The 26,338-nt window shown below is 35.1% G+C and overlaps 1 long non-coding RNA gene across 1 annotated transcript in view; it reads right to left on the bottom strand.

The window, feature by feature from the left end:
* The window catches only part of LOC129145952 (uncharacterized), a 97,998-nt gene extending 72,329 nt beyond the window's left edge, over positions 1 to 25,669 (bottom strand). The window contains exons 1-2 of the long non-coding RNA XR_008552191.1: positions 25,552 to 25,669; positions 6,302 to 6,419 (exon numbers count right to left, since the gene is read on the bottom strand). This is a non-coding gene — a long non-coding RNA (uncharacterized LOC129145952). The remainder of the gene's footprint in view (positions 1 to 6,301; positions 6,420 to 25,551) is intronic.
* Between the last annotated feature and the right edge of the window lie 669 nt (positions 25,670 to 26,338).

The following is a 26,338-nucleotide window of genomic DNA, read 5'->3' as shown; positions in this document are numbered from 1 at the left end:
CTGAACTTATTACATGAACTGGATTTCCTTTGTTTTCATATTTGTACTTCCAGCTTGCTGTACACAGTATGACAATGCTCATTCTTACTTAGCTCAGTCTTCTTAGATTCATCTTCACATTGTGTATCAACTGAATAAAATGGAGATACTTTGAGCAGTGTTTATTTTCATTATGCTATTCTTCTCCTACTGTCTGGATAGTAATGGAGATAAAGCAGATACACAGGCCTCAGAAGTTACAGCAAAAGGTCAATAGAAGGTACACAGGCTGTTGCTCATATAACTAACCTTTCTCTTACATATTCTCCTCAGGTTGAGAGGACCTCGGGAACCATGGAGTAGCTGCTCTTGGAATGTGCATAGAGAAACAGTTGCTTTCTGTACAATGGGGTAGATCCTGGTGACCCTGATAATGAGTAACCCTGAGCATAATTGATAGAATCCAGTGGCTACATCTGATCCACCACTACAATGAAACTTTCAGAACTGCCCTACAGATGGAAACTTCCTATTCAATTATTTTTCCTTATTTCTCTTTATTACTGGGATCATGATCTAAAGATTCTTCATCATGGTTTAAGATTCTTCCAGTCCTCTCCTTTCTGGCTCTCCCCTTGCATAAGTATTTCCCTCAACAAATCTCTTGCATGTCTAGTAATTGACATTACTGCTACAAAGACATGAAACAACACAAAAGGATATAGGGTCACAAAATATCTACTTAAAGTGGGAAGACATGATATAGATCCTGAAAGAAAAGTAATAATTGTTAGTGATTTGCTGATTGTGGGAGATTTAAAAATGTTTTATAAATATATTTTTACTCTTTACGAAGTTGTCTAGAGTAAGCAAGTATTTCTGTAATTTAAAAAAAGCAAACTAAACAGAAATATTTAAAGAAGGATTAAATGGCACAACTAAAATGAGTATGGGCAGGTAAACCTGGAAGAAGGGAAGGAAGATCCTGGAAGACACTCCCAGAGCAAATGACCTAACAACCTGTCCAGACTATCATCATGCAAATAAGCATAGTGCTGTCCATCAGTAAGTCTGCTGAGAAAGAAGAAAATGCTCTTTCTTCTTTTTTCTGAAAGCTACAAAGGCTATTTATTCATAAGATAGTTCATGGGTGAATGGGTGGTGGGAATTTCACGGGGACTATAACCAAGGTGAAAATGCATAATTGCACAAAAATGAAAAATAATGTAAAAAATATGTAAAACTAAAAATTAAAATAAATTTTAAAAAATTACCCAGATTCAAAGACTGATTCTACACTCTCTCTTAACTCTACCTAGGTCCCTCAGGTGTAAAATGGAACTAATAATAATACTGCCACAAAAGTTTGTTTTAGGAATAAATGATATAAAGTATCAATCTTCTTAGAAAAACAATTGGCACATGATATAAATTCAATTATTATTATTATCATCTCACGGTTTTCCACAAACTATCTCACATATAATTTGAATACAATATGAAGTTAAATCATGAAATAGCTCTACTATCAAATTTGTGGTAAAACAGGAATAAAAACTGAGTAACATGGAGTTTGGAAGGGAATTTCATTCAAATGACTTTCAAATTTATGTAATCGCATTGTGTAACTCCAGGTTTCAAGGATTTGAGACTAATTTTAAAATAACACAGACAAGTCAAATATATATAATTTTCAATTAAGAGATTCAAGTAGAAAGTACACAGTGTTTTCAAGAGTAATCACTGAGATTTACCCAATTGAAAAGTAAATCTTACATAATGCCCTATGGTGCCACAGAGCAAAAGGCTTGTAAAATTAATGGAGATTTTTCATGGATCCAAATTTTCCATGAAGAAAAAAAAAAAAACATTTTACTCAGTAAAGGAATTTTTAATATCCCCAGTCCTCCTTAACCCTGCTACTGAAAAGAAGCTATTACTGAGAGAGTCATTCACCAATGTGACAAAATACTACTGAGTTTAGAAGCCAACCTTGTTTGTATAAGCCATTCTGCTTAATTTTTATTTAATTCATTAAAATAACAATAAACAGTGTTGAGCCAAGATTCCTGTATACCAGGTTGTCATAGAAATGGTAGATAATCAACAGGACAAATTGATTCACTCCCTCAAGGAGCTACAACCAATGGAAAAATAACAGTTAAAAAAGTAAACCAATAAATAAACTGATTGGTGTAATCAGTATAAAATAAACAAAAGACTGATGTGATAGGAAGTTATTTGGTGGGAACCATGGGAAGTAGCCGTATAGACACGACAAGACTATTATTTACAGAAGACCTTATTTATTTAAAAAGATTTATTTAAAAAGATTTATTTATTTAAAAAGATTTATTTATTTATTTAAAAAGATTTATTTATTTAAAAAGATTTATTTAAAAAGATTTTTTTATTTAAAAAGATTTATTTATTTATGCATACGAGAGCTGGGGTGTAGGCCAGACATACAGGGGGGTGAGAGGATTCACCAGAGACAGAATGGGGAGCAGAATAGGCAGACTGACTGAAATACACTGCTGAGGGGTGCAGCAGGCAAGACAGGAGAGATCTGCTGAGCCATGTGGGTAGCTCCCTGGCCAGGGATCAAACTTGTGCTGCAGTGGCTGCGGATTGCTTCAGAGTATTGAGACCTAACCCCTTGAGCCACCAGGGAGGTCCCAAGACCTTAGTCTTGAGAAAAGTTCTTGGGACCATGGTGATAGCTCACGGGTGAATGGGTGGTGGGAATTTCACAGGGACCATAACCAAGAGGAAAATGCATACATTGTGCAAAAATGAAAAATGATGCAAAAATATACAAAACAATAATAATAAAAAAAAGTAGAGTACTTAAGAGCCAATCTGCCTTCCCAGTCAGAGCCCCATGCCTTCACCTGGTTGCTCAGCTCCACCCTTAGTTAAGTGGGGTGGGGAAAATGGTGCCTTCGTAACACCTATCTGAATGGAAGAACTGTATTTTATTCTCTGCTTTAGAAAAGTCAAAGTTTAAAAAGTTTGGAGTTTTTTTCCCCCAGAAAGTCACATCTCAGGACTGTCTTGACAAGGGTGAAAACCAGGGGTTGGGCGTTGTCAGTTTCGGCAGTCACACTTCACAAGTTCTGCCGGCAGACAAAACCAAAATACACTCCAAGTATTTGTTCTATGATGTGCTTTGAATGAATGTCCCATGTACTCAGGAAACAACTCTAAAATTAATCCCACCTGTGGTAATATGTCTTTGAATCAGACACACCAACGACCCTCATAAAATCTTACATGATGTTTAGGTCTTAGATGTGGCCATTTTATATAATTAGGAACTTGCTACTTGGGGGAGTGCTGACTTTATATGTAATTTTATTTATATCTTGCTTTGTACACAAAGGACTTTTAAAAAAGATATGCAATGAAAGACATATGTAGAGCAAGGCAAGATTAAATTCTAAAAAAAGAGAAGAAAAATGAGTCAAAGGAAAAAAAAAAGATGGGAAAATAAAATGGAGTGAACATGAGCTTAACAGAAAAGTAAATACCGTTAACTTTTTTGGACAGTTCACAGACTGACTCCAAGCTTTCCAGGAGAAAGGTATTTATTTGGTTACTTTTTCAGGGTCTTAAGATAAAAAATAACTTCCCAAAGAAAGTAATAATTCTTCTTTGATCATTCTGAGATCAGAGTTAAATTGAACCTCTGAATCCTCATAAAAGACCTTTTTAATGCACTCAAAGACATCTTCAATAACATTCTTATGGTAAATATAAGATTCACAGCATTGCTTTATAAGGAAAAGGAAGGCTGAGTCTTTCATTTCTACAATGTAATAACATTACTTATTTTGAACTGATTTTAGCATTCAGAATAAATACTTAAATATTTCAGGGCCTCCCCGGTGGCGCAGCAGGTTAAGCGCAGTGCTGTGAAGCTGTCTGCAGCCTCTGTAGCGTGGGTTCGATTCCCAGCCGGCCAGGGAACTACCCACATGGCGTGGCAGACCTCTCCTGTCTCACCCACAGCTCCCCTCAGCAGTGCTTTCGGTCCATCTGCCTGTTCTATTCCCCACTCTATCCCTGGTGAATCCTCTCACCCTCCTGCACCTCTGGCCTGTACCCCAGTTCTTGTTAAAAATAAATAAATATTTAAAAAAATACTTAAATACTTCAAATAGGGGCTGTAGGAGTTGAACATAATGTTCATGAAGGAGTCTTAAGATAACTGTTCTTTACTCAGATGGATAATTAATCAAATAAAAGCAGAATGATGTAATCACATACCTATTGAGTGTGACAAGTTCTAAAAAAGGATAGTCTGGGTATGAAGGGTGTGCAAGAGAGAAAATGCAGTTCCCTAATGGTGGATGAGAAAGCCATGGCTCTGGAAAAGACAGCACAGAAAAATTTTCTAAAGGTATTTGGTTCCAACTACAGATCCCTTATAAAAAGAGCTTTGGAATCAGGAAATAAACCATCAAGAACACAAATTTTCACATATGTTTTCTGGGTCAAGAACTCTTTGAAGATTGAAATTAAAAAATATGGGGGCCTTCCTGGTGGCGCAAGCGGTTGAGTGCAGCGCTGTGAAGCTGTCTGCGGACTCCGTAGTACCGGTTTGATCCCTGCCGGCCTCAGAGCAACCCACTTAGCGAGTAGACCTCTCCTGTCTGCCCGCTGCTCCCCTCAGCAGTGTATTTCGTCAGTCTGCCTGTTCTGTTTCCCTTTCTGTCTCCGGTGAATCCTCTCACCCTCCCGCGCATCTGGACTGTACCCCTGCTCTTGTATGGATAAAATAAATCTTTAAAAAAAAAGGTACCCCTGAGGGGAGAAATCAAATACTGTAAAAAAATGAACAATGATGTAAGGAATTCAATCAAGTAATTTTAAAAAGAATATGTACTCCCACTTGGAAGAGCACTCACATTCTAACATTGCAAACCTCATCCCTACCTAGTTTTAGAAAAAATGATATAAGTTAAATAAATATCAAATGCAAAAAATTACAACTTTGTCAATTTGTCAACCTGTGAAATAATAGAGTTTGTAAGTTGTAGGTGCACATATAGGAGGTGCACATATATGAAAAGTATGTTGCCTAGAGAGTACAATAACATACAACTATTAGTTTTCAAGTTGAATCAGTAACAGATATGCAGCAGTAGTAACACATACACAGTGGTAGCAACAGATTTAGGGAAGAATATTGGTAAGGACTAGGGGGAAAAAAAAACAAAAAACTCCAAAGAGTATATCAATGGCAATAGTAGGAAAGGATTGGACCCTTCTTGGCAGTGACCATTACAATGACTTAGCACAGGAATAAACCTACCTTAACTATGTTTTTTTTTAAATTATTTATGCATACAAGAACTGGGGTACAGGCCAGATGTGCAGGGGGAGGTGAGAAGATTCTCCAGAGACAGAGTAGGAGCAGAACAGGGAGATCTACTGAAATACACAGCTGAGGGGAGCAGCAGGCAAGACAGGAGTTGTGCTGACTATCTTAAACCCTTTTGCCTTTGTACAACAATACCACAAATTCAAGTACTTGCAGGCACAGAGAAGAAAAGGCAGGTAATACTTAGGGTGCAGAATTAGCTAACTGGGGTATAATATTCCCTGAGATACATAACCACAGAGGAAGGTGAGAAGAATGGATCTTTTATTAGCATCACTACACTTGAACTTAGCCAAAAAGCCGACAAGTGATTTGTATTAACATCATTAAATGGAGTAATGCACACGCAGAAGTCTTTAAGCTAAAATCAATTTTTTGAGTCCTCTATTATCCTAGCCCAACAGGTTTGTTTAAAAATTAATTTTCAGTATGTAAAATTCATGTCATATAAATATCTACATTTGAGCTTCTTAAAAAATATCAGAAGATCTGGCAATACTCAATTTCAATTTTTCCACTTAGCAATCATTCCTTCATTGTTAGCAACAAACTATGTTATTTTTCCAACAATGAAGCCAAGTTCACTTCAAGCTTGAACAGTATTTCTTTCTAATAGCCAGACTGCCTACTTTGTTCATTTATATTACCTGCATCACCCTTATAGTTATTTGAATTTGTAAGTAACTCCTCTCCACCCTCTGAACTAATATATTTTATTTTATTCATCTGAAATGGCAGCCATGAAGGTGTGTCTTATGTATCTCCAACCATAGGGAGCTTAATTGACCAAAGACATCAGCTTCTGCTCTCTCAACTCCCCACATTTTTACCAATGAAAACCAAATGATGTCAAAATTTCTGAGTTACCCAGACAGAATAAAAAGGGAGAATGAAGAGGCTGAGAAAGCTGTAATATAAGCCCAAAATACTCACCAAGGATTATGATCCATGGAAGGTCTCAGAAAAAACACCATCTACCAAGTCCTCCAGGAACATGATGAGACATGTCTTATGACTAAGACATTCCATGTGGATGGATCTCTTCCATAGTCTAGATAAGATGGTAGAAAGAAGTAGGTTAATGAGCTGCTATCATTAACATTCATGGAATGATGGAGGCCTCAAAATATAGAGTGGCAGGGATAAATTAATAGAAACAAGGAGATGCAATCACTAAAACTACCAGTAGATTCAGGGGAACAGGCAAGGGAACTTGATCTTCAGGAAATTATGAAGTAGATTAGTAGACTTTGATGTCCCTAGAACTCAATGAGGGGGGGTGGGAATTGTATGGGGAATATAAAAAAATGAAAAATGATGTAAGAATTATATATAAAATAAAATAATTTATTTTAAAAAATAGACAGGAGCTAACAAAAGTGTAAAAAAAAAAAATGCAGACAGAACAAGAATAGAAAAATAGGACTTCTGAAATTGTCTATAGAATAGCCAGTGCTAATCGGGAGCCACTGTTTTGTTAAATCTGAGAGTCCATATTCATTTTTTTTTTTTTTAATAATAAATTTTATTTTTATATTCCCCATACAATTGCAGCCCCCCCATTCTGACCCCAATCCCTCCCCTCCCACCCCCGCCCCCCTAAAAGTGTCTCTGGTTCGTAGTTTTTTGTTGATTTTGATTTTCACTTTCTTATAGTTATTCGTTTTCCTGGTCCCTTATTTAAGTTTTCTAGATTCCTGCTATGAGTGAGACCATCCGGTATTTTTCTTTTTCTTTTTGGCTTATTTCGCTGAGCATGATCTCCATATTCATTCTTAATATCTATCCCAATTTTTCAGATCCAAGAATGCAAATAAGATAGAGTATAACATGGACTACCACTTTTGCAGCCTTAGTCTTTAATGGTAGTCTTAATCTTGTCATAACCACTGGTTCATGGTTTTGGGCTTCGTTTACTTTTTTGTTTGGCAGTAGATGATAGGAGGGTGGACAATTTCAAAACTTCTGCTTTCCACTCTTGTTTTGTTGGCTTATTTTTTTCTTCTTTCACTTGAAGAAAAGCCAAGTAAGACAGTGGCCTACATCATAGTAGAACTGATGTCCAACCACACCCTGAAGATTGAAGAAGTCTTCAATCTTATCATATTCTAACTTTGCACTTAGTAAGAACATCAAAAATGTTATTTCCTGGAAAATTGATGTATGTATTTTCTCAACTCTTTGTGTCTTTGTTCAAATATCACCCTTTTAAGAGGACCTCCATGGCCACCCTATTTAAAATGTCACCATTGCTTTTTAAGTATCTATACTGGATCTTACTTCATTTTTTTTCCCATGACACACTTATCATTAGCTGAAATAAACAACATGATTAACTTTTTATTCTTGCATCATTACCCAGCAACTCAAATGCGCACTTCAAAAAGACTGGGATTTTTATCTGTTTACATACTGCTGGATCCTCCTCCACCTGTATAGTGCCTGCTACACTGTAGAAGATCTCACTGAAACAACGTGATGGTTATTACAATGATTATAGTTTGAAGTAACATAGCGACAGCTGCACTGCAAAGATATTACAGTGTAAACAGACAAAGACAAAGCAGCAGAGGCAGTATCATCATTCCAACTACTGGCATTTATTGGATGCTTATTATGTGCTATATACTACTTTGCATAATAGACACTTTGTAATCTATTTTACATGCATTACTTGATTTAATCTTCCCAAGTCTGTCATGGTTCCTAGTATTACATTTTCTCTACAACTTAGAAGGTTAAGTATCTTAATCAAGATAGAGATAATTGGGAGAGGAGTTATTAAAACTGAATCTGACACTAAAGCTTTAATTCATAACCTGAACTCTCATAAACATGGAAACCAAGAGAACAGTTTTAGAACTTTGTGGTACACCAAAGAAATGGAAAAGGGCAGGGAAATATAAATTAATTCAGCAATAAGAAATCCAATTTTTTAAAATAAAAACTATGATTGAATCAAAATGTGGATAGTGTTTTTAAAGAGACCAGAAAAAAATACATCTAAAATGAAATAAAAGACAACTTTATGCTACACCCTAGATACACATCATTGCTTTTATTCAGAAAAGTAGACAATGAACTATGTGCTTCTATCAGTCATAGAATCAATTTTAATAGAAACTTAATTAAGAGAGATTGCAATAATAAAGCAGAATCACCCCGAAATCAGTCAATAGCAATTTTCTAATTCCAGCAATAAGTATATTCCAGAACACCAGGCTAAATTTTCAAATCACTAGTTTTAGCCCACATTGTTTAAACACACAGAAACAGGGCCTCTCCGGTGGCGCAGCGGGTTGAGCGGCGCGCTATGAGGCTGTCTGCAGCCTCTGCAGTGCGGGTTCAATCCCTGCAGGCCAGAGAGAATCCCACAGGCGAAGCAAACCTCTCCTGCCTCACCCACTGCTCCCCTCAGCAATGTGTTTCAGTCCGTCTACCTGTTCTGCTCCCTGCTCTGTCTCTGGTGAATCCTCTCACCCTCACCCACCTCTGGCCTATACCCCAGCTTTTGTAAAAAAATAAATAAATCTTTAAATAAATAAATAAATACACAGAAACACGCACACACATACATATACCAAATGGAAGTATACTGTGTTTTCTGTTTTATCTTGGAGGTCTAATTGAAACCCAGGTGCAAGAAAACAGAAAAATCTTGTATCTTAGAAGCAGAGAGCAGCTAAACAATCTCAGTTATTCTAAAAACATTCAAATTTCAAGGACAGTTATATTGCTTGAATGGAAAGCAGTTAAAAACTCAACAGAAACATAGAAAGTAATAAAAGAATCAGAGATTGAAGGCACTGTGTCAATGCTGAAAGACAATGGTAGATACAGGAATTTGCATCAAATAGCAAAGGAAAGACAAAGGGCATTTGAACTGGAAAATATAATCCTTTTGGCTATTTCAAAGAACAGTGCAGTGGGGTGCAGGGTGTTCTTGAGTTACATGGGGATGGGAGGTAGAAGCAATACATGCTGCAGATTCAAGAAAATGACAAAGCCTAAAAAAGTATAATCTGTTCAGGCTGTTTGTGATAAGCAGCAGTGAATTGGCATAGGGTTCCATTAACACATTTATTGCTTGATATTTTCCTCTCTTTACCCATTTATCTAAACAGCACAATTCCCTCAAGCATTTGAGTTTGTAAGATCTAGTTTAAGAGTAACAAAAGTACTGAAGAGATCGGAAGTCTTTCCTTTCCTGTCTTGAGTAAAGCTAATTTTTAAAAGCATATTTGTGATATTCTCTTTTACCATTCATAAATACAGTTTTCCATAGATTGGATTACAATCTTGAGCAATATTAATTTATGAATGTCCTTATAATTAAGGATTTCAATGGAAATTGCCAGTCACAGTGTTATCTATATCTTGCAGATTATAAATATTTCATTATATACCATATATTTTATTCTTGGGTTCATTATTGATGTCCCCCCATACACAAACTATTTAACATTTAACATGTAAGTCAGATTTTTCTGACAAATAATTACTAAAAGCGCACAGATCATGATCAATAAGCTAATTTTAGGTCAGACAGTGAAATCCAAATATGAGAAATCAGTTCACAATTTGAAGAAAACAACAGAAAGCCTAATGCAAGCTGATTTTGTAACAACTTTGTACTTCACAATGAGCACCAGTTGGCCACTTTGGCAGTCATCATTAAAAGCACAAGATTCATTCATCACACATGGATTTTTAGAGATATCAATGTTGATTGACAATTTTCAGTGTATTTTGAAACCAAAATCTTCCCCAACTAGTTTATTCTATCAATTCAAGACATGCAGTGAAATGAAGCAAATGCTATAATTCTGTTTGTGATCTCTAAACTCACAGTGCAATTACCCAGTTATTTTCTGCTCTGAGACCATCTGTAATTACTGCAAAGGCCCAAAAAAGATTTTTTTGTTTGTTTGCTTTGCCTTCTATTGGAAGAGAAAATGAACCTAAATTTTCACTAATATTATTATCTTTAACACATATTAACATTGATAGAATTGATAAGAGAATAATAAGATGTTTTTTGAAAAAAGTTGTGGCTTTTCACAAAACACAAAATGAAAACATTTTTTCAACCTAAATTAAATTGTTATTTACATATTATATATATATATATGTGATATGTCTAAATTTTCAAATTCCTTAATCTGAGGGAAATAATGAAATAATATAATTTGAAAGAAAAGATTTAAGTGGTAGGGAGCAAAGATACTACAATATAATATACCTTGGTCCATGGTCTAACTTAATGATTTTAAAAGAGGTCTAATGAGACTGACTACTTACAGTTCAAAAAAAAGGTAATTATTCAGTAGATCATTAATATGTAACTGGTCCTTAATAATTTGTTCATAAACCTTGATTAAATAGTGGTTCTTTTCTCTATTCACTTCAATTTGTACAGATATGACCTAAAATTACAGAAATCTACTAAGTGTAGACTGTAAAGGTCTTGTGATTTTATAACTGAAGAAGCTAAAATATAGTCCTGAATATTTATACTTAATATTTACTGAAGATTTTCTATAGCCAGTGCATTACATATTGTATTTTATTTAGGCCTCATCTCAATCTCTGCTCCAGTATCACATGTATCCCCATTTTTACATAGGGAAAATAGAAGTTTGCAGAACTTAAAAAACCTACTAAGGGCCACCAACTTAAAAGTGAGAAGGAGAATGACAAATATGGGATGACTTCACTGAGATGTGGAATACAAAGAAACAGAAAAGAACAGACAAGACTAAAACAAAACAAACCCTAGACACCTAATATTGAATTGAGGCTACAAAAGGGGAGTATAGCAGGGTGAGTAAAACACAGAGGGGGCCCAAAGGTCAATGTTGGAGTATTATGGGTGCTTTGGTGTTGGATGTGGTGTGGTAACTGGCATGGTAACATATATCTGAAGAGGTGTATATCCTTAAATTACAATTAGTGTTGTAAACAAAATATTGCCTCAATTAAAAAATATGATTTTAAAAATTAAAATAATGAAAAAAACCTTAGTGCTGTTAACACTTGAATAATGTACTGTTAACATTTGAATAATGTATAAAATAATAAAAAAAAACCCTTAGTATAGTTAACACTTGAAAAAACTAAGGGTTTTTTCATTATTATATAAAATTTAACTACAAAGTCCACAATCTTAACTGTTATATCACATTACCTACTATCATATAGCATACTAGCCAGGTCACAAGGAAAATTACAACAAAAAAGAACTAAATAGTTGCTATTTTTTTCAACTTTTTATCAACATGTACTGCTAAAAAGAGTTACAATGACTGACAAAATGTATACTTTAAATTGACTAATATTCAAACATTTGTTAAGTGACTCTATGAGTTATTTAACTAATTGGAAGCTACCAGTATTAGTTTTTGTGGGTCTGTTATTTGTTTCTCATAGCAAATTAATTTTATAAAAAGCAAATTCTGGGCCTCCCTGGTGGCGCAGGTGGTTGAGCACAGTGCTGTGAAGCTGTCTACAGCCTCTGAAGTGCATGTTCCATCCCAGCTGGCTGGGGAGATACCCACATGGCATGGCAGACCTCTCCTGCCTCTCCTGCTGCTCCCCTCAACGGTGTATTTCAGTCAATCTGCCTGTTCTATTCCCTGCTCTGTCTCTGGTGAATTCTCTCACCCTCCCGCACATCTGCCTATAACCTGTTCTTGTATATGAGTAAATAAAAATTTTAATAAATAAATAATAAAATAAAAAGCAAATTCTACTTTTATCCCTTTTATTCTATGCTTAGTCAACATTTTTGCTTATGTATGCCTTTTAAAAAATTCAGGTTAACTTACAGACTAATAACAGGAATACAAAATACTTAAATATTTATAATTGAGGCAATATCTGGCACAAATATTCAATTTCCATTGGGTCTTCTGGATCTTAAGAACCAAGGAGCAGGACAGTGGGTACCATGACATACCCTCTCCACAGAGGCCTCTCCTATTGGATTCCACTGAAGGTCATGGGTTACTCAATGAGTGTACATGTTACTGCAGCAAGCAGCCCAATGAGATGTGGTCTCTATTCCCACCAAAATCCAGACAGGCTCAACAGATGTTGTGCCTCTTTATGGATGAGTAGCAAAAGGAACAGAAATTTGTCTTGTACTTTAAAGAAAGTACCTGACATGCTGCAGACTTTTGGGCTCCTAGAATGAAAATAAAGGTGGCAAGCTTCCAAGTTTTATGGAGCTTATCTTTCATTTTCTGGCACTTATATGTTTTACTAATCATTTGAGGACAAGTGCTTCCTGCTTACCAGTCCAATGAATCCATGACTGGAAAGAAAACAGAGAAAGTCAGCACATGCTACAGGACTACTCTCATAAAATAAAGATATGAGAAAAAATAAGAGAGAGAATGGCATGGTATTGACTTGACTACAACAGAAAGAGACTAGCAATTGATTTGATAACCTACTTTAATTGGTTTTCTAAACAAACCAGTATGAATATTGTCTAGTTGTCAGAAAAATAACTTCACTGTTGGTGGACTGGCTCCAATGAAATATTTTACTTTCTTTCTAGACAGAGGAAATCAATAAATAATTCCAGTAGCCAATTCATGCCTTTTACACCATGGTAGGATGAAAAGAACCAATGATATACTGAAGAGAGGACTCTGATTCTGGCTGAATTTATATTATAATGCCAGCTAATATTTACATGTGTAACAATGCTCCCTAATAAGCTTTCTCCACTAGCCCCCTAAAGCAATGTATACCAAAAATTAGTAGAATTCCATGGGCACTTCAATTTAATATATGAAAAAAGTTTGTTCTTTCTTTTTTTTTTTATGTTTACTATTTTCTTAATTCAAACTGATAGGCTTCCCAAGAAGAGCAGGTTAATATTTCAAAGAGTTGTTTTGGTTTGAAAAATACAGGGATTGACTTCAATTAAATTACCTTTATATATAGTCTAACAATAAGCTAATTCTCTTATCACTCACAAATTTGACTCTTAAAAACTATTTTTAAAAAGTGCACTGAAATATTTTAAATATAATATAAAAACATACACACCAATGGTGATTGTTTTCAAAGAGAAAAGTAATTTAAAGTAGTTATGTCAGTTTTCAGACTATGATCTCACCTCATTATCTTGTCTAGTTTTCTAGGAAAAAAGTCATGATTACAAATGAAAGTGTAAATGACTGTTGAAGACTGATAATGCTTAAATGAGGTGAGTCAATAGAATTTGCTAGATGACTGAGTATGTGTATATATGTATGTATGTACATATACACATATGTGTTGTATATATGGTTTTCCTAATACATATAAATACCAATGAAATGGAGTAATTCACAGTGAATTTTATTAGGGTAATTCTTTCATTGTTTGTAAACTTAACTATAAAAACAATTTCAAAAAAGGTGCTCAAAATATTTTACATAAGATGTTATCATATTTAAATATATAACTAAATATCAAATATATGCAATATAGGAAATGACTTAAAATTTTGTAAATTATACCCTAATTAATATAAGAATCTTAGAGCATTTTCCAGGTAAATAAATGCAGTTCTATTAATTGGGAACAAGAATTACTAAACACGGTAACAATTTTTGTTAACTAAATTTTGTAAAAAGCATATACCCAAAATATGTAGAACATAATCCATAAAGAAAATTAGGCCAAAAACTGGAAGGGATCATGCTCAGCGAAATAAGCCAAAAAGAAAAAGAAAAATACCGGATGGTCTCACTCATAGCAGGAATCTAGAAAACTTAAATAAGGGCCCAGGAAAATGAATATAAGAAAGTGAAAATCAAAATCAACAAAAAACTATGAACCAGAGACACTTTTTGGGGGGTGGGGGGCGGGAGGGGAAGGATTGGGGTCAGAATGGGGCGTTTGCAATTGTATGGGGGAATATAAAAATAAAATTTAATATTTAAAAAAAAAAAGAAAAAAAATTAAAAAAAAAAAAGAAAATTAGGCCAAAAATTCAAAAAACTTAGGAGTAATCTGCCACTAATATTATGCAACAAGAATCACCCATTTTGTATTTTCCTTACAATTTCTACTTTTAGTCTGTAAGTTAGCAAGAGTCTATTTTGAGTTGACCAAAGATATCTTTGAATTATATATAGATAGAATAAGCAGACACATGACTTAAATGTGATATTTCCTCCCTATAGAATAATCTATACCATTTATGGTACTTAAGATCAACTTCCTTTTCATATTTAGCAAAACTCTTGAACAAATATACAGATGAATGGAGAACACATTACAACATTATATCCATTTTCTATATAGGACCTGTGAGAATAGAAAGAAAAATTTTTGAAAAATCTGCTAACAATGTCTTGGCAAAACATTCTTTGAAGAATATATTTTTCATTAGGTAAATTTGCAATGTCAAGTTAATCAATTATTTCATGGGACAGTAATTAGTTTTTCAATATAAAATCAATATATAGATTTTCATAAGAAAACTATACAAATCAAAAAAACTAGTTAAAAACAAAAAATGTGTACAAATGTGTAAATGCAGCTAAATCTGGGATAGATCATATTCTATTTAAAAAGTATTTAATCTAAAATAGCAATTTTTCACAGCTTTTTTTAAGGTATAATCAACAAATTAAAATGTATATATTTAAATGTACAGCATGATGATTTGAGATATATATATATTCACACACACACACTGTGAAATGATTACCATAATCAAGTTCATTAACACATCCATCACCTTACATAGTGTTTGTGTATGGAGATACTTAAGATTTACTCTCAGCAAATTTCAAGAATACAATATAGCATTATTCACAATAGATACAATGCTGTACATTAGCTCCTAAACTTGTTCATCTTACAACTGTGTACAGTGGCCAATTTCTCCCCATTTCTTCCCAGCCCTCAGCTCCTGGTCACCATTCCATTCTCTATTGGCTTTTTTGTTGTTAGTTTTGGTACCACACATAAATAACACCATCATTATTTGTCTGTATCTGACTTACTTCCCTTAGTGTAATGCCCTCCAGATTCATCCATGTTGTCACAAATGGCAGGATTTTCTTCATTTTATGGTTGAATAATAGTCCAGTGTGTGCATCTTGTAACATTTTCTTTATCCATTCATCTATAAATAGACTCTTAGATTGTTTCCATATCCTGCCTATTGTTAATAGTGCTGCAATGACCATGACACCACTATCAGATTATGATTTTGTTTCTTTCAGATTATATATATATATATATATATATATATATATATATATCCAGAAGTGAGATTACTGGATCATATAGTAGTTTTATTTTTAAACTTTGGGCAACTCTGTTCAGTTTTCCATAATGATTCCACCAATTTCTATTTCCATGAACAGTGTACAAAGTCCCCTTCTCTCCACATCTTCGCCCACATGTGTTCCCTCTTGCCATTTTTATAATCATTCTAACAGTTATGAATAATAAAGGATTCTGGTTTATATTCATTCCCCCTGATTAGTGACATATCTTCCCATCCTCTGTCTCATCTTTATAAAAAATGAAATTGGAGCTCATGGGGAAATACTTATTTTCAGACAGAAAACACAGTAAGAAATAACACTATATGTGTGTAATGATTCTGTAGCAAATATAATAATCATGATGGAAAGGGGAAGTTTCCTGGAATAATGATATGAAGTAGGTGATAAGAGATGGGATACAGTGCATGACTAGAGGGGTTGTATTTAAATAGACACACTATGAATTAATAGCAGGAAGAAGGAAGCAGGAAGATTGCAACATGCAGGTACTGTATTGGTAGATGGTTAGATGGAGTAGCATCTTTCTGGGTAAATTTGGTCATGATTGTGACAATTTTCTCAGCTAAGTAGGAAGTTACATGTGTGGATGAAGAAATACTTAGAATTTGGGGAGGAAAGAAAGAAACAGTCCTCTAAAGGCGAGGAAATATGAATTGATTAGGGATACAGAGTATCACTGCTTGGTGAAATAAATGATCCATCTATGATTCAAAATCATGAATTTAAAGTGAGATAAGTTAACACAGTTGTGCTTTTTCCCCCCAACCTTATGTTGCATGGGTGGAAGTCTCAAGGAGAACAGCGTAATTTAACAAGATTTGTGTTTTGCTAAGGGAGTAAAGCAAAGCAAAAGCAGCATAAAGAAAAAGGAGTAGGGAGTATATACACATAAGACATTACAATCACAGGCCATCATTTTAAGCTTAAGAGGGAGAAAAAGACAAGTTGTGAAGAACAGTGAAATATGAATATGGAGTGAAGGGAATAGTTGTATTGAAGGAGATCTGCAGTCTGGATAATTGGGGTAAACTCAAAAGATAAAAGAGGAGAATGTGTTTAGAAAGTGGCATACATGAAATGAAATTTGGGGTGTCTATAAGTTCGGCAAAGATAAGTCTCTAGGATGTTTCCAAGGAAATTAGAGGTTAAGGTAGGATGAAGGATGAGACCAATAGTAAATGGAGGTCAAAACCAGAAAGTACAGGGTGTTGAAAAGATTATCTATATGACTATTTTGAAATACTCAAAACTGTCACAAAGGAGTAATTTTGAAAGAGACAAACTTCTTGAAAAATAAATATGATTCATAATACCACAGGTTCTAAAGATACGACTGATGTGAAATTTGTCTTCCTTAATAGTCATAATTTAAAACGTTCTTGAATAAAAAGCTGATTTAGCAATAGTTACATTACTTCTGGATCCTATTTTTGTTTATTTAGTTAGCAATGTATTTATTTGTCTATTGTGTATCATGTATTTATTGTATGTGTCCCTCAATAGAAGTTCTAGTAGAACAGTAAATCTTTTTTTAATTACATTCAACATTTATATATACATTATTATGATCAGCTCTAAAAATCAAGCTTCTATCCATCACCATACAATTAACCCTTTTAATCCAATCCCCCTTACCCCTTCCCTTCTGATAACCACCATTTTCTTCTTAAAATCTAAGAGACCTTATTTTTAAATGGTGTTAAAGTAAACTCTATAAGATTCTGTAGAATCAGCCTTTCAAAGAATATTATATTTATATAGTAAATGTTGCCAACCTAAATGAAACAGAAAGTCTTCCTCCATGTTATAGATGGGGGAAGGGAAAAAATTTCTTGTGAGATCAGAGAAGCTTCTCAAATGATTGATATATCCCCCCCCCTTACAGGTAGTGATGTGAATAGGGATTGTATATATCATAAAATTCAAGATGCTTATTAATTTTAAGATTCAAACTTATAATCAGCGGCAACTCCCCTTAATGTAAATTGTTGAGGTTGTTTGAAAGCATGACAACTAACATCATAAGATCAGAGATGATTCATATGTGACCTGAAAGAGGTAAGTGGTGGCTAAAGCAGCAGGTATAATTTCTTCTAGGAGTAGAAAAAGTATAAGAATTATGGGGAATGTAACTTAAAACAATATATGAGAAATAGGATGACAAAACTAGTGTGTTCCCAACAAGACAGCTCAATAAAAATTTAACTAATCTAGGATCCACTGAGGATCTATTCAGAAGAGAGAAAGAATGTGTATCAGGATAGGCAACACTGGGTATCTTATAGTGGGGTAACAAATTACTCCCAAATTTCAGTGGATTAAGATGATAATAAAGGTTTTTTTTCTCCCTTGTATTCCGTATCTAATTCAGGTCAGCAGAGAAGCCATTCTTGAAGTTCACTCAAGGACCCAAACTGACATAGTCTCCTTCCCACATTGGCATGAAAATACTTGGAAGTTACAGAGATATTTGTTCACATGTCAGCAGAAAAAGGAAATATTTGTGAATAGCTTTAAGAACCACAACATAATTATAATATACTAGCTAAATGACAACAATATTTTTCAAAATCAAATGTGCGTATAAATCTTTGAGGAGAATCCTTTAAACAGTTAAAATCTAATTCCCCAATCTGTATGCTGTCTCCTGATTTGTACCCTCTGAAAAATCTACAAATTGGCACCAAGTAGTCCTACCTTGATAATGCATCTAAAAGGATGCAAATAGCCTCATAGTTAAAATAGATAGAAAGTAAAATGCAAGGTTCTTACTGCAGAGGTGAAAAGGATTATAGCAGACTTCAAGGCCAATATTTTTCTAAAAAAAAAAACTTTAGGAACACCTCCCTTACCTTGCATTCCCATTTTTCTCTCCTATGACTTTTATTATTTGTGACAAAATCTAATGGTCTCATAATTTGAGAAATAATACTTATAAGCAAATAATTATAGTGCTAACTGACATGATCTCAGAAAGATGAGATCTTACCACCAACCCCCAAAAACAAACACCTTCAAAATCTTAGTTATTTTTCTTTTCAGCAACATTGTTTCACTTCTGCTATGTAAGGACAAATGGAAACTGTATGTGGAATTATTTTGGTCATGCACAGCTGCACTAGATTCTCTTGGCAGAATGTTGTTATTGAGGAGGATAATGTGGGTCATCACTTCCGAAACACTGATGAAGACTTTTTGTAAAATCGTAACTCCTTTAAAGGAGACTTAGTCCCAGCAGAATTAACACACCTAAAGGAATTTTTTGTTTTGGTGGGAATAATAGGGAAAGAGAAGTCAAGAATAAGAGTCCAAAGCTACCCCAGGCATCACTGAGCTGAATCACAAAACACCGAGTGACAGGAAGTCAACTTCCTGATGGATATGCATGAGACCAGAAGCTCAAGCTATAACCTCATATACGTAAGATGAACCCCGCACTCTCTTTGCAGCTGTCAAGACACCCCCATAGAAACTATATTTCTGAAAGTTCTACTAGAAAAAATTGGGAATGACAGCTATATAACTTGTGGAGAGTAATTCATACAGAGTGTATTATGGTGGAGGAAAAAGAAGAGCTTTCTGTCATTTGTGTTTGGAACACACAGAAGAAAAAGTAAAGGGAATATTATGAAATTTTGTAAGATGTCATAATCTGGCCTTCCTTTAAACTTTATGATATGGGGCCTCCCTGATGGTGAAGCGGGGTGAGCGCAGTACTGTGAAGCTATCCACAGCCTCTGAAGTGTGGGTTCAATTCCCAGCTGATCAGGGAGATACCACATGGCACGGCAGACCTCTCCTGTCATGCCTGCTGCTCCCCTCAGCAGTATATTTTGGACTGTCTGCCTGTTCTGCTCCCCGCTCTGCCTCTGGTGAATCCTCTCATGCTCCCACACCTCTGGCCTGGACCCCAGTTCTTATATAAAAATAAATAAATCTTTAAAAATCTGCATCGTACTGGAACCAGAACAGACACATGGACCAATGGAACTGAATAGAAAACCCAGAAATAAACCCACAGATTTATGGTCAAGTAATCTTTGACAAAGGAGCAAAGAATATGCACTGGAGCAAAGAAAGTTTGTTCAATAAATCGTGCTGGGAAAACTGGGTCGCTACATGCAAAAGAATGAAACTTGACTACTACCTCACCCCATGCACAAAAACCAACTCAAAATGGATTAAACAACTAGACATAAGACCTGAAACCATAAAATATATAGAAGGAAATATAGGTGAAACACTACAAGACATGCACCTCAAAGACATCTTTACAGACACATCGCCCAAAGCAGTGATAGTGAAGGCAAAGATAAACAGCTGGGACTACATCAAATTAAAGAGCTTCTGCACAGCAAAAGAGACAATAACAAAAACAAAGAGAAACACTACCAACTGGGAGAAAATTTTTGCACACAACACTAATGATAAAGGACTGATCACAAAAATCTACAAAGAGCTGACGAGACTCAACATAAACAAAGAAAATAATCCTGTCAAAAAATGGGCAGAAGAGCTACAAAGAAACTTCTCCAAAGAGGAAATACAAATGGCCAACAGGCATATGAAAAAATGTTCAACATCTCTTGCAAACAGGGAAATGCAAATCAGAACTACAATGAGATACCATCTCACACCAGTGAGAATAGTACATATTAAAAAAAAAACTAGCAACAACAAATGTTGACAAGGATGTGGAGAAAAAGGAACTCTCCTGCACTGCTGGTGGGAGTGCAAACTGGTCCAACCACTATAGAAAGCTGTATGGAGATTCCTCAACCTGCTAAAGATGGAGCTTCCATATGATCCAGCAATTCCACTAGTAGGTATTTACCCAAAGGACACAGAAACATCAATTCCAAAGAGCACCTGCACCCCTATGTTTATAGCAGCATTATTTACAATAGCTAAGCTATGGAAACAACCCAAATGCCCAAAAATAGATGACTGGATCAAGAAGATGTGGTACATATACACAATGGAATATTACTCAGCATTCAAAAAAGATAAACACATGCAATTTGCAGTAACATGGATGGTGCTGGAAGGGATCATGCTCAGCGAAATAAGCCAGAAAGAAAAAGAAAAATACCGGATGGTCTCACTCATAGCAGGAATCTAGAAAACTTAAATAAGGGACCAGGAAAATGAATAACTGTAAGAAAGTGAAAATCAAAATCAACAAAAAACTATGAACCAGAGACACACTATGGGTGGTGGGGGGGGAGCAAAAAAGGAGAGATAGGGGTCAAAATAACAGGGTTGCAATTGTATGGGGAATATAAAAATAAAATTTAAAAAAATCAAGTAAATCTTAAAAAAATAAAATAATAAAAATAAATCTTTAAAAAAACTTTGATATGTTTAAAGATAATGTTTTCAGATTAATAACAAAACAGCTCTTATTTAAATGTTGAGAGTTAATATCGCAGAATATATAAATCTTGTCAGATGATCTGGATTGAAATCCAACCTTTGCTCTTTATATGTTGTGTGAGTTTTCAGTTTTACTGTCTTTTTGTGATTCAGCTTCTTCAGATATAAAATTAGCAGACTTTTGTATCATGATTAAACACATTAATACAGCTAAATTATTTGAGTCTGGTACACAGTGAGCACTCAGTTAACTTTATTCATTATTATTATTCAAGTTACTATCTTATTTGAATAATAGGTCTCCTATAGGAATCTGGTAAAATATTAAAATAATTTACAGGTAATGTTAAATTTTCTTCAGCAAGTTGACTATAAGGAGAGCTTAGCTAATGGTTATAAAATATTTTAAATATATGTATTGGAAATATGTCCACTATTATCTATATTAACACTAGCATAAAATATATTAATTTAAAATATTTCTCAATATATACCTTCTTTTGCTTTAGAATATATTCTTTTGAGAAAGTGAAAATCAAAATCAACAAAAAACTATGAACCAGAGACACTTTTTTGGGGGTGGGGGGCGGGAACGGAAGGATTGGGGTCAGAATGGGGCTTTTGCAATTGTATGGGGGAATATAAAAATAAAATTTATTATTTAAAAAAAAAAGAATATATTCTTTTGAAGACACATATTTGTGTGTGTAAATATACACATATATATATGAAAACACATAGAGTAACATTTCAGAAATGAGACAAAAATCTCCTTATGGGCATTACTTGAGGAAGGAGGTGTTGTGGATCTGTAATGGAAATAGACTTAATTTTCACTGTATTATCATGTCATAGGATTTTATTAGAATGTGCTCCTGATAGTATTTTAATAAAAATATATAAGAATATTTCCTTTCCTCATGCAGAGTGATGTATTTTACCTTATCACATATATTTTCTGTTTCAATGTTTGTTTTTTTTTTCTTTTGCTACAATAGACACAGTCTTCAGAAATAAGGAAGACACATGTTGAATTATGCATGAATGAACATTAAGGGAGCTTTTTGCTCTGGCATTAGCAGCATTTCCTACTGGGGCAGGACAGGAAAACACCCTGTTCATTGATGACCTGCCAGAGCATGATTAACACGAGTGCGCCATGCCAAAAGGAGTACTCTCTGTCTTAGATTATTTTAAAATATATGATTTTCTCAACCAGAGAGCTATGTTTGGATTCCAGTACCATTTTTATCTCTGACCTCAGTGAGTCAAAGAATATTAGGTACAAATGCATGAGACACAAGACAAGGTTATAATGGAAGAGTGTAGTTTGAGGAGGTAGGGGATCCCTAAATGAAGAGTACAGTTTTATTTCAAGGTGAAAGAAAAAAAAATAGAGTTTTCCAGTGTAATTTCTAGGAAAGTTGTGAAATAGTCTTCTTTATATAAAGTGTTGAAATTGTTACCAATGTATAATTAAGGAACACTCTTTTCTCTCTTTATTTTTAGCATCTTTGCATCAACCATTCTCTAATTTTAACCTTGTTATGCAAAGTTTCTTCAAGGATAGCTATTTTAAATCATTAGAGTTAGCACTAATATTTGGGGATATTTTCACATTTACCTATGTGCTATAGAAGGTAGCGAAAGAGATATAAATTGCTATTTTGATAAATTCATGAACTGAAACATTTTGCAAAAACTGTACAGAATTAATTACTTCACCTCTTAGAAAAATCAAGTGATGTATGTTCATGAAAAACTTAATGAAGTTATTAGTTATAATTATCCCAGTGTTCAAAAAAAGATATTTGCTGATTGCTATTAAAAATTAATAGTCCAATCTATACTTTTCTATATTAATAAGTAAATGAAAGTTATTTTGCAGCAAATGCTTTTTAGAAAATCTAAGATTAAGGTTAAACTATAATTCTTTCGTCTTTTTCAAGACTTAATTTTGTTAGAGAAATTTTAGGTTTACATCAAATTGAAAGGCAGGAAGGTAGAAAGATTTCCCATATACTCCCTGCCCCACACATTCATAGCCTCTCGGTTATCAACATGCCCCAGCAAAGTAGCACATTTGTTACAACGATTGATACATCGTACTCACCCAAAGCCTACAGTTTACGTTCTTGCTCATGCTTGGTGTTGTACATTCTATATGTTTAGACAAATCTATAATGGCAGGCATCCATCAAACAGAGTATTTTTGCTGATCTAATGTGATAACATTTTCACATACTCTGAAGCAAAATTTGGTCACGAGTAATCCACATATCATAATACTATTTAAAATATAAATTCCAAACTATTATTTGTCAGTATTTTTCTGTAGCATAGTCATAATAAAATAGTACTAATATCAAATGAAATGACTTTATAAATATCAAAGTCTCTGAAAATTGCTTCTGGATGAAAATATATAGTGTTACATATGGCAGGGTCCAACCTAAGTCCATATTTAACTTAAGCTTCAAGCAGAAAATTACTCTTCCTTCCCAAAGAGGATTTTTTTTTTTTAAGATTTATTTATTTATTTATTTATACAAGCACTGGGTGCAGTCAGAAGCACGGGAGGGTGAGAGAATTCACCAGAGTCAGAGCGGAGAGCAGAGCAGGCAGACTGACGAAGTACACTGCTGAAGGGAGCAGCGGGCTGCAGGAGAGGACTGCACGCCATGTGGGACCCTCATCTGGTGGAACAGGCACTGCAGAGGCTGCGGGCAGCTTCGCAACCCAGCAGCATTTTAAAGTAACCCTTGAGGGGCCTCCTTGGTGGCACAAGGGGTGAAGATGCAACTTACGAAGCTATCCCCAGCCACCGCAGCACGAGTTCAATCCCCAGCCAGAGAGCTACCCATACGGCACAGCAGACCTCTCCTGACTTGCCCGCTGCTCCCCTCAGCAGTGTATTTCAGTCAATCTGCCTGTTCTGTTCCCCATCCTGTCTCTGGTGGATCCTCTCACCAACCCCCAACACCTCTGGCCTGTAACCCAGTTCTTGTATGCATAAATAAATAAATCTTTTTTAAAAAATAAAGTAACCCTTGAGTCACAAGAGTTTGTATAATTTTAATCACTGGGGAGACAATCACTATCTCAGAGCCATAAATCAGTTACTCAGTGTACTATATGAAAGATGGCAGTATGGTAAAGGATGGAATTAGAGGTGAACTTAATGCAGCAGATACACATTTAAATTTTAGCGATACACACCCAAAACATAATGTTAGAATGCAACATTACTTCAATAGAAAAAAAAAAAGACATCAGTATATTTCCTGTGTAGTCATTTAAGACAACAAATAAAGGAGGCCACTACTATTTTTGCATAGATGACTGGAGGCACATCACACTTCCACAAAGTCTGTGAACTTTGAGCTGCAACAAAAACAGATTAAGGTGTTAACTGTAAGGGAAACCACTCCACCACGTTGTGGTGGTTAGCATCCACATATCCATACAGACAAAGGTTCCAACACCAGTTCATTTGAGTCTGGCATGTGGTCTTATGTTTCCTTTTGAATAGGAGAGGAAGGGAGGGAAGGAAGGAGCTTCTGCAAAGCCATCTCTTTCTTAACTCTTTTATTTTTTGCCACTGGGAGATTGTCATAGTTTCTCTTGATCTCTGTTTTTGTTTGTTTTTTTTAAAGATTGATTTATTTATGCATAGAAGAGCTGGGGTACAGGCCAGAGATGCAGGGAGGTGAGAGGATCCACCAGAGACAGAGCAGGGGACAGAACAGGCAGACTGACTGAAATAACTGCTGAGAGGAGCAGTGGGCAAGAAAGAAGAGGTCTGCCTCGCCATATGGGTTTCTCTCCTGGCTGGCTGGGGATAGAACTCATGTTGCAGAGGCTGTAGATTTCTTCATAGTGCAGTGTTTAACCCCCTGCGCCACCAGGGAGGCCCTCTGGGTTTTATTAAGGTCTGGGGTTTTTAACCCCACCCTGTCTCAGAATTGTGTCAGAAAATAAACCCACTTAACTGTTGTTTTATTTCTGGTTCCTTACCAATGGTCTGTCCAACAGATCACATTCAGTCATCCAGCACCTTTTGTTTTAGTATCATCCTTTTTTGGTATTTGAGACAAGAATCACAGAGAAACTGCACCCTTGGCCTAATCTTCTTTTCTTGTCCAGGTAAATAATAAACTGTCTAGGGCCTCCCCTGGTGGCGCAGCAGTTGAACGCTGGGCTGAGATGCTGCCCGCAGCCTCTGCAGCACCAGTTCGATCCCCAGCCGCCAGCGAGGGTCCCACATGGCACACAGACCTCTCCTGCCGCGCCTGCTGCTCCCCTCAGCAGTGTCCTTCGGTCCTTCTGCCTGTTCTGCTTCCCGCTCTGGCTCTGGTGAATTCTCTCACCCTCCCGCGATTCTGACTGTACCCAGTGTTTGTATAAATAAATAAATAAATAAATCTTAAAAAACAAAAGATATTAAAAAAAAGGAAAAAAAATAAACTGTCTAAATCTATAAGTGGTTTGCTGTATCTTTACCTGTGAAATCATTCTGGTCTTGGGTTTGGCTTTGCTTCTCACAGGCTCTTTCTTGACATTAAGACGATCTCCAAACTGAATGTTAATTTAATTATAGAACTCTCTATTGACCACCACCTCCGAGATCCTGGTATCAGAAGAACAAGAATGCCTCTTAAATGCCTGTATCTCGATTTTGACCAAGGAGCAAACAGTGATATCTATATATTTAGAGTATATGTGAACTTAATAGATGTGTTAATAAAGCTGATTGATTTTTAATGTGGAAAAAAATAATAGAACGTGTGCTGCCATGGAACATACAGGAGTCCAGGAGAACTGCAACAGCAAAATGATAAAGGTAAGGTGGATGGACATCCATTAATGATTATATAATATATTGCAATTGATTGCAATCATCTCTTTTAAATAATGAAATGGAAATTTTAAAAAGTGGGAATAAAAGTGTAATAATATGGTTATTAAAAAATTAGATTCCATTACATTTGATAAGGTTCAGTGAGCATATGAAAGAAATTATTTTGTAAAACTATATTTGCATTATTTATAATATTTCTCCATATAAATTAGGTATGGCCACACAATAATTCTACATTTAAAAAAGGAAAAACTAAATCTCAGTAGCATACAATAAAATTCCATCTAGCTCACAAGTTAGTGGGTTAGTCTGTTTTAGTCTAGATTTTGCTGAATGCCTCTGCTAGTCTCATAGGCTCATTCACCGAAAAGTTTGATCTAGGGTCAACTAGGCTCAGTTGTCTCTGCTGTAGGTATCAGTCATGCGCCT

This window comes from Talpa occidentalis, unplaced genomic scaffold (genome assembly GCF_014898055.3).
Source record: "Talpa occidentalis isolate TD23 unplaced genomic scaffold, MPIMG_talOcc4v2.1 talOcc4.16, whole genome shotgun sequence".
Lineage (NCBI taxonomy): Eukaryota > Metazoa > Chordata > Mammalia > Eulipotyphla > Talpidae > Talpa > Talpa occidentalis.
This window is presented reverse-complemented; position numbering and strand designations above follow the sequence as displayed.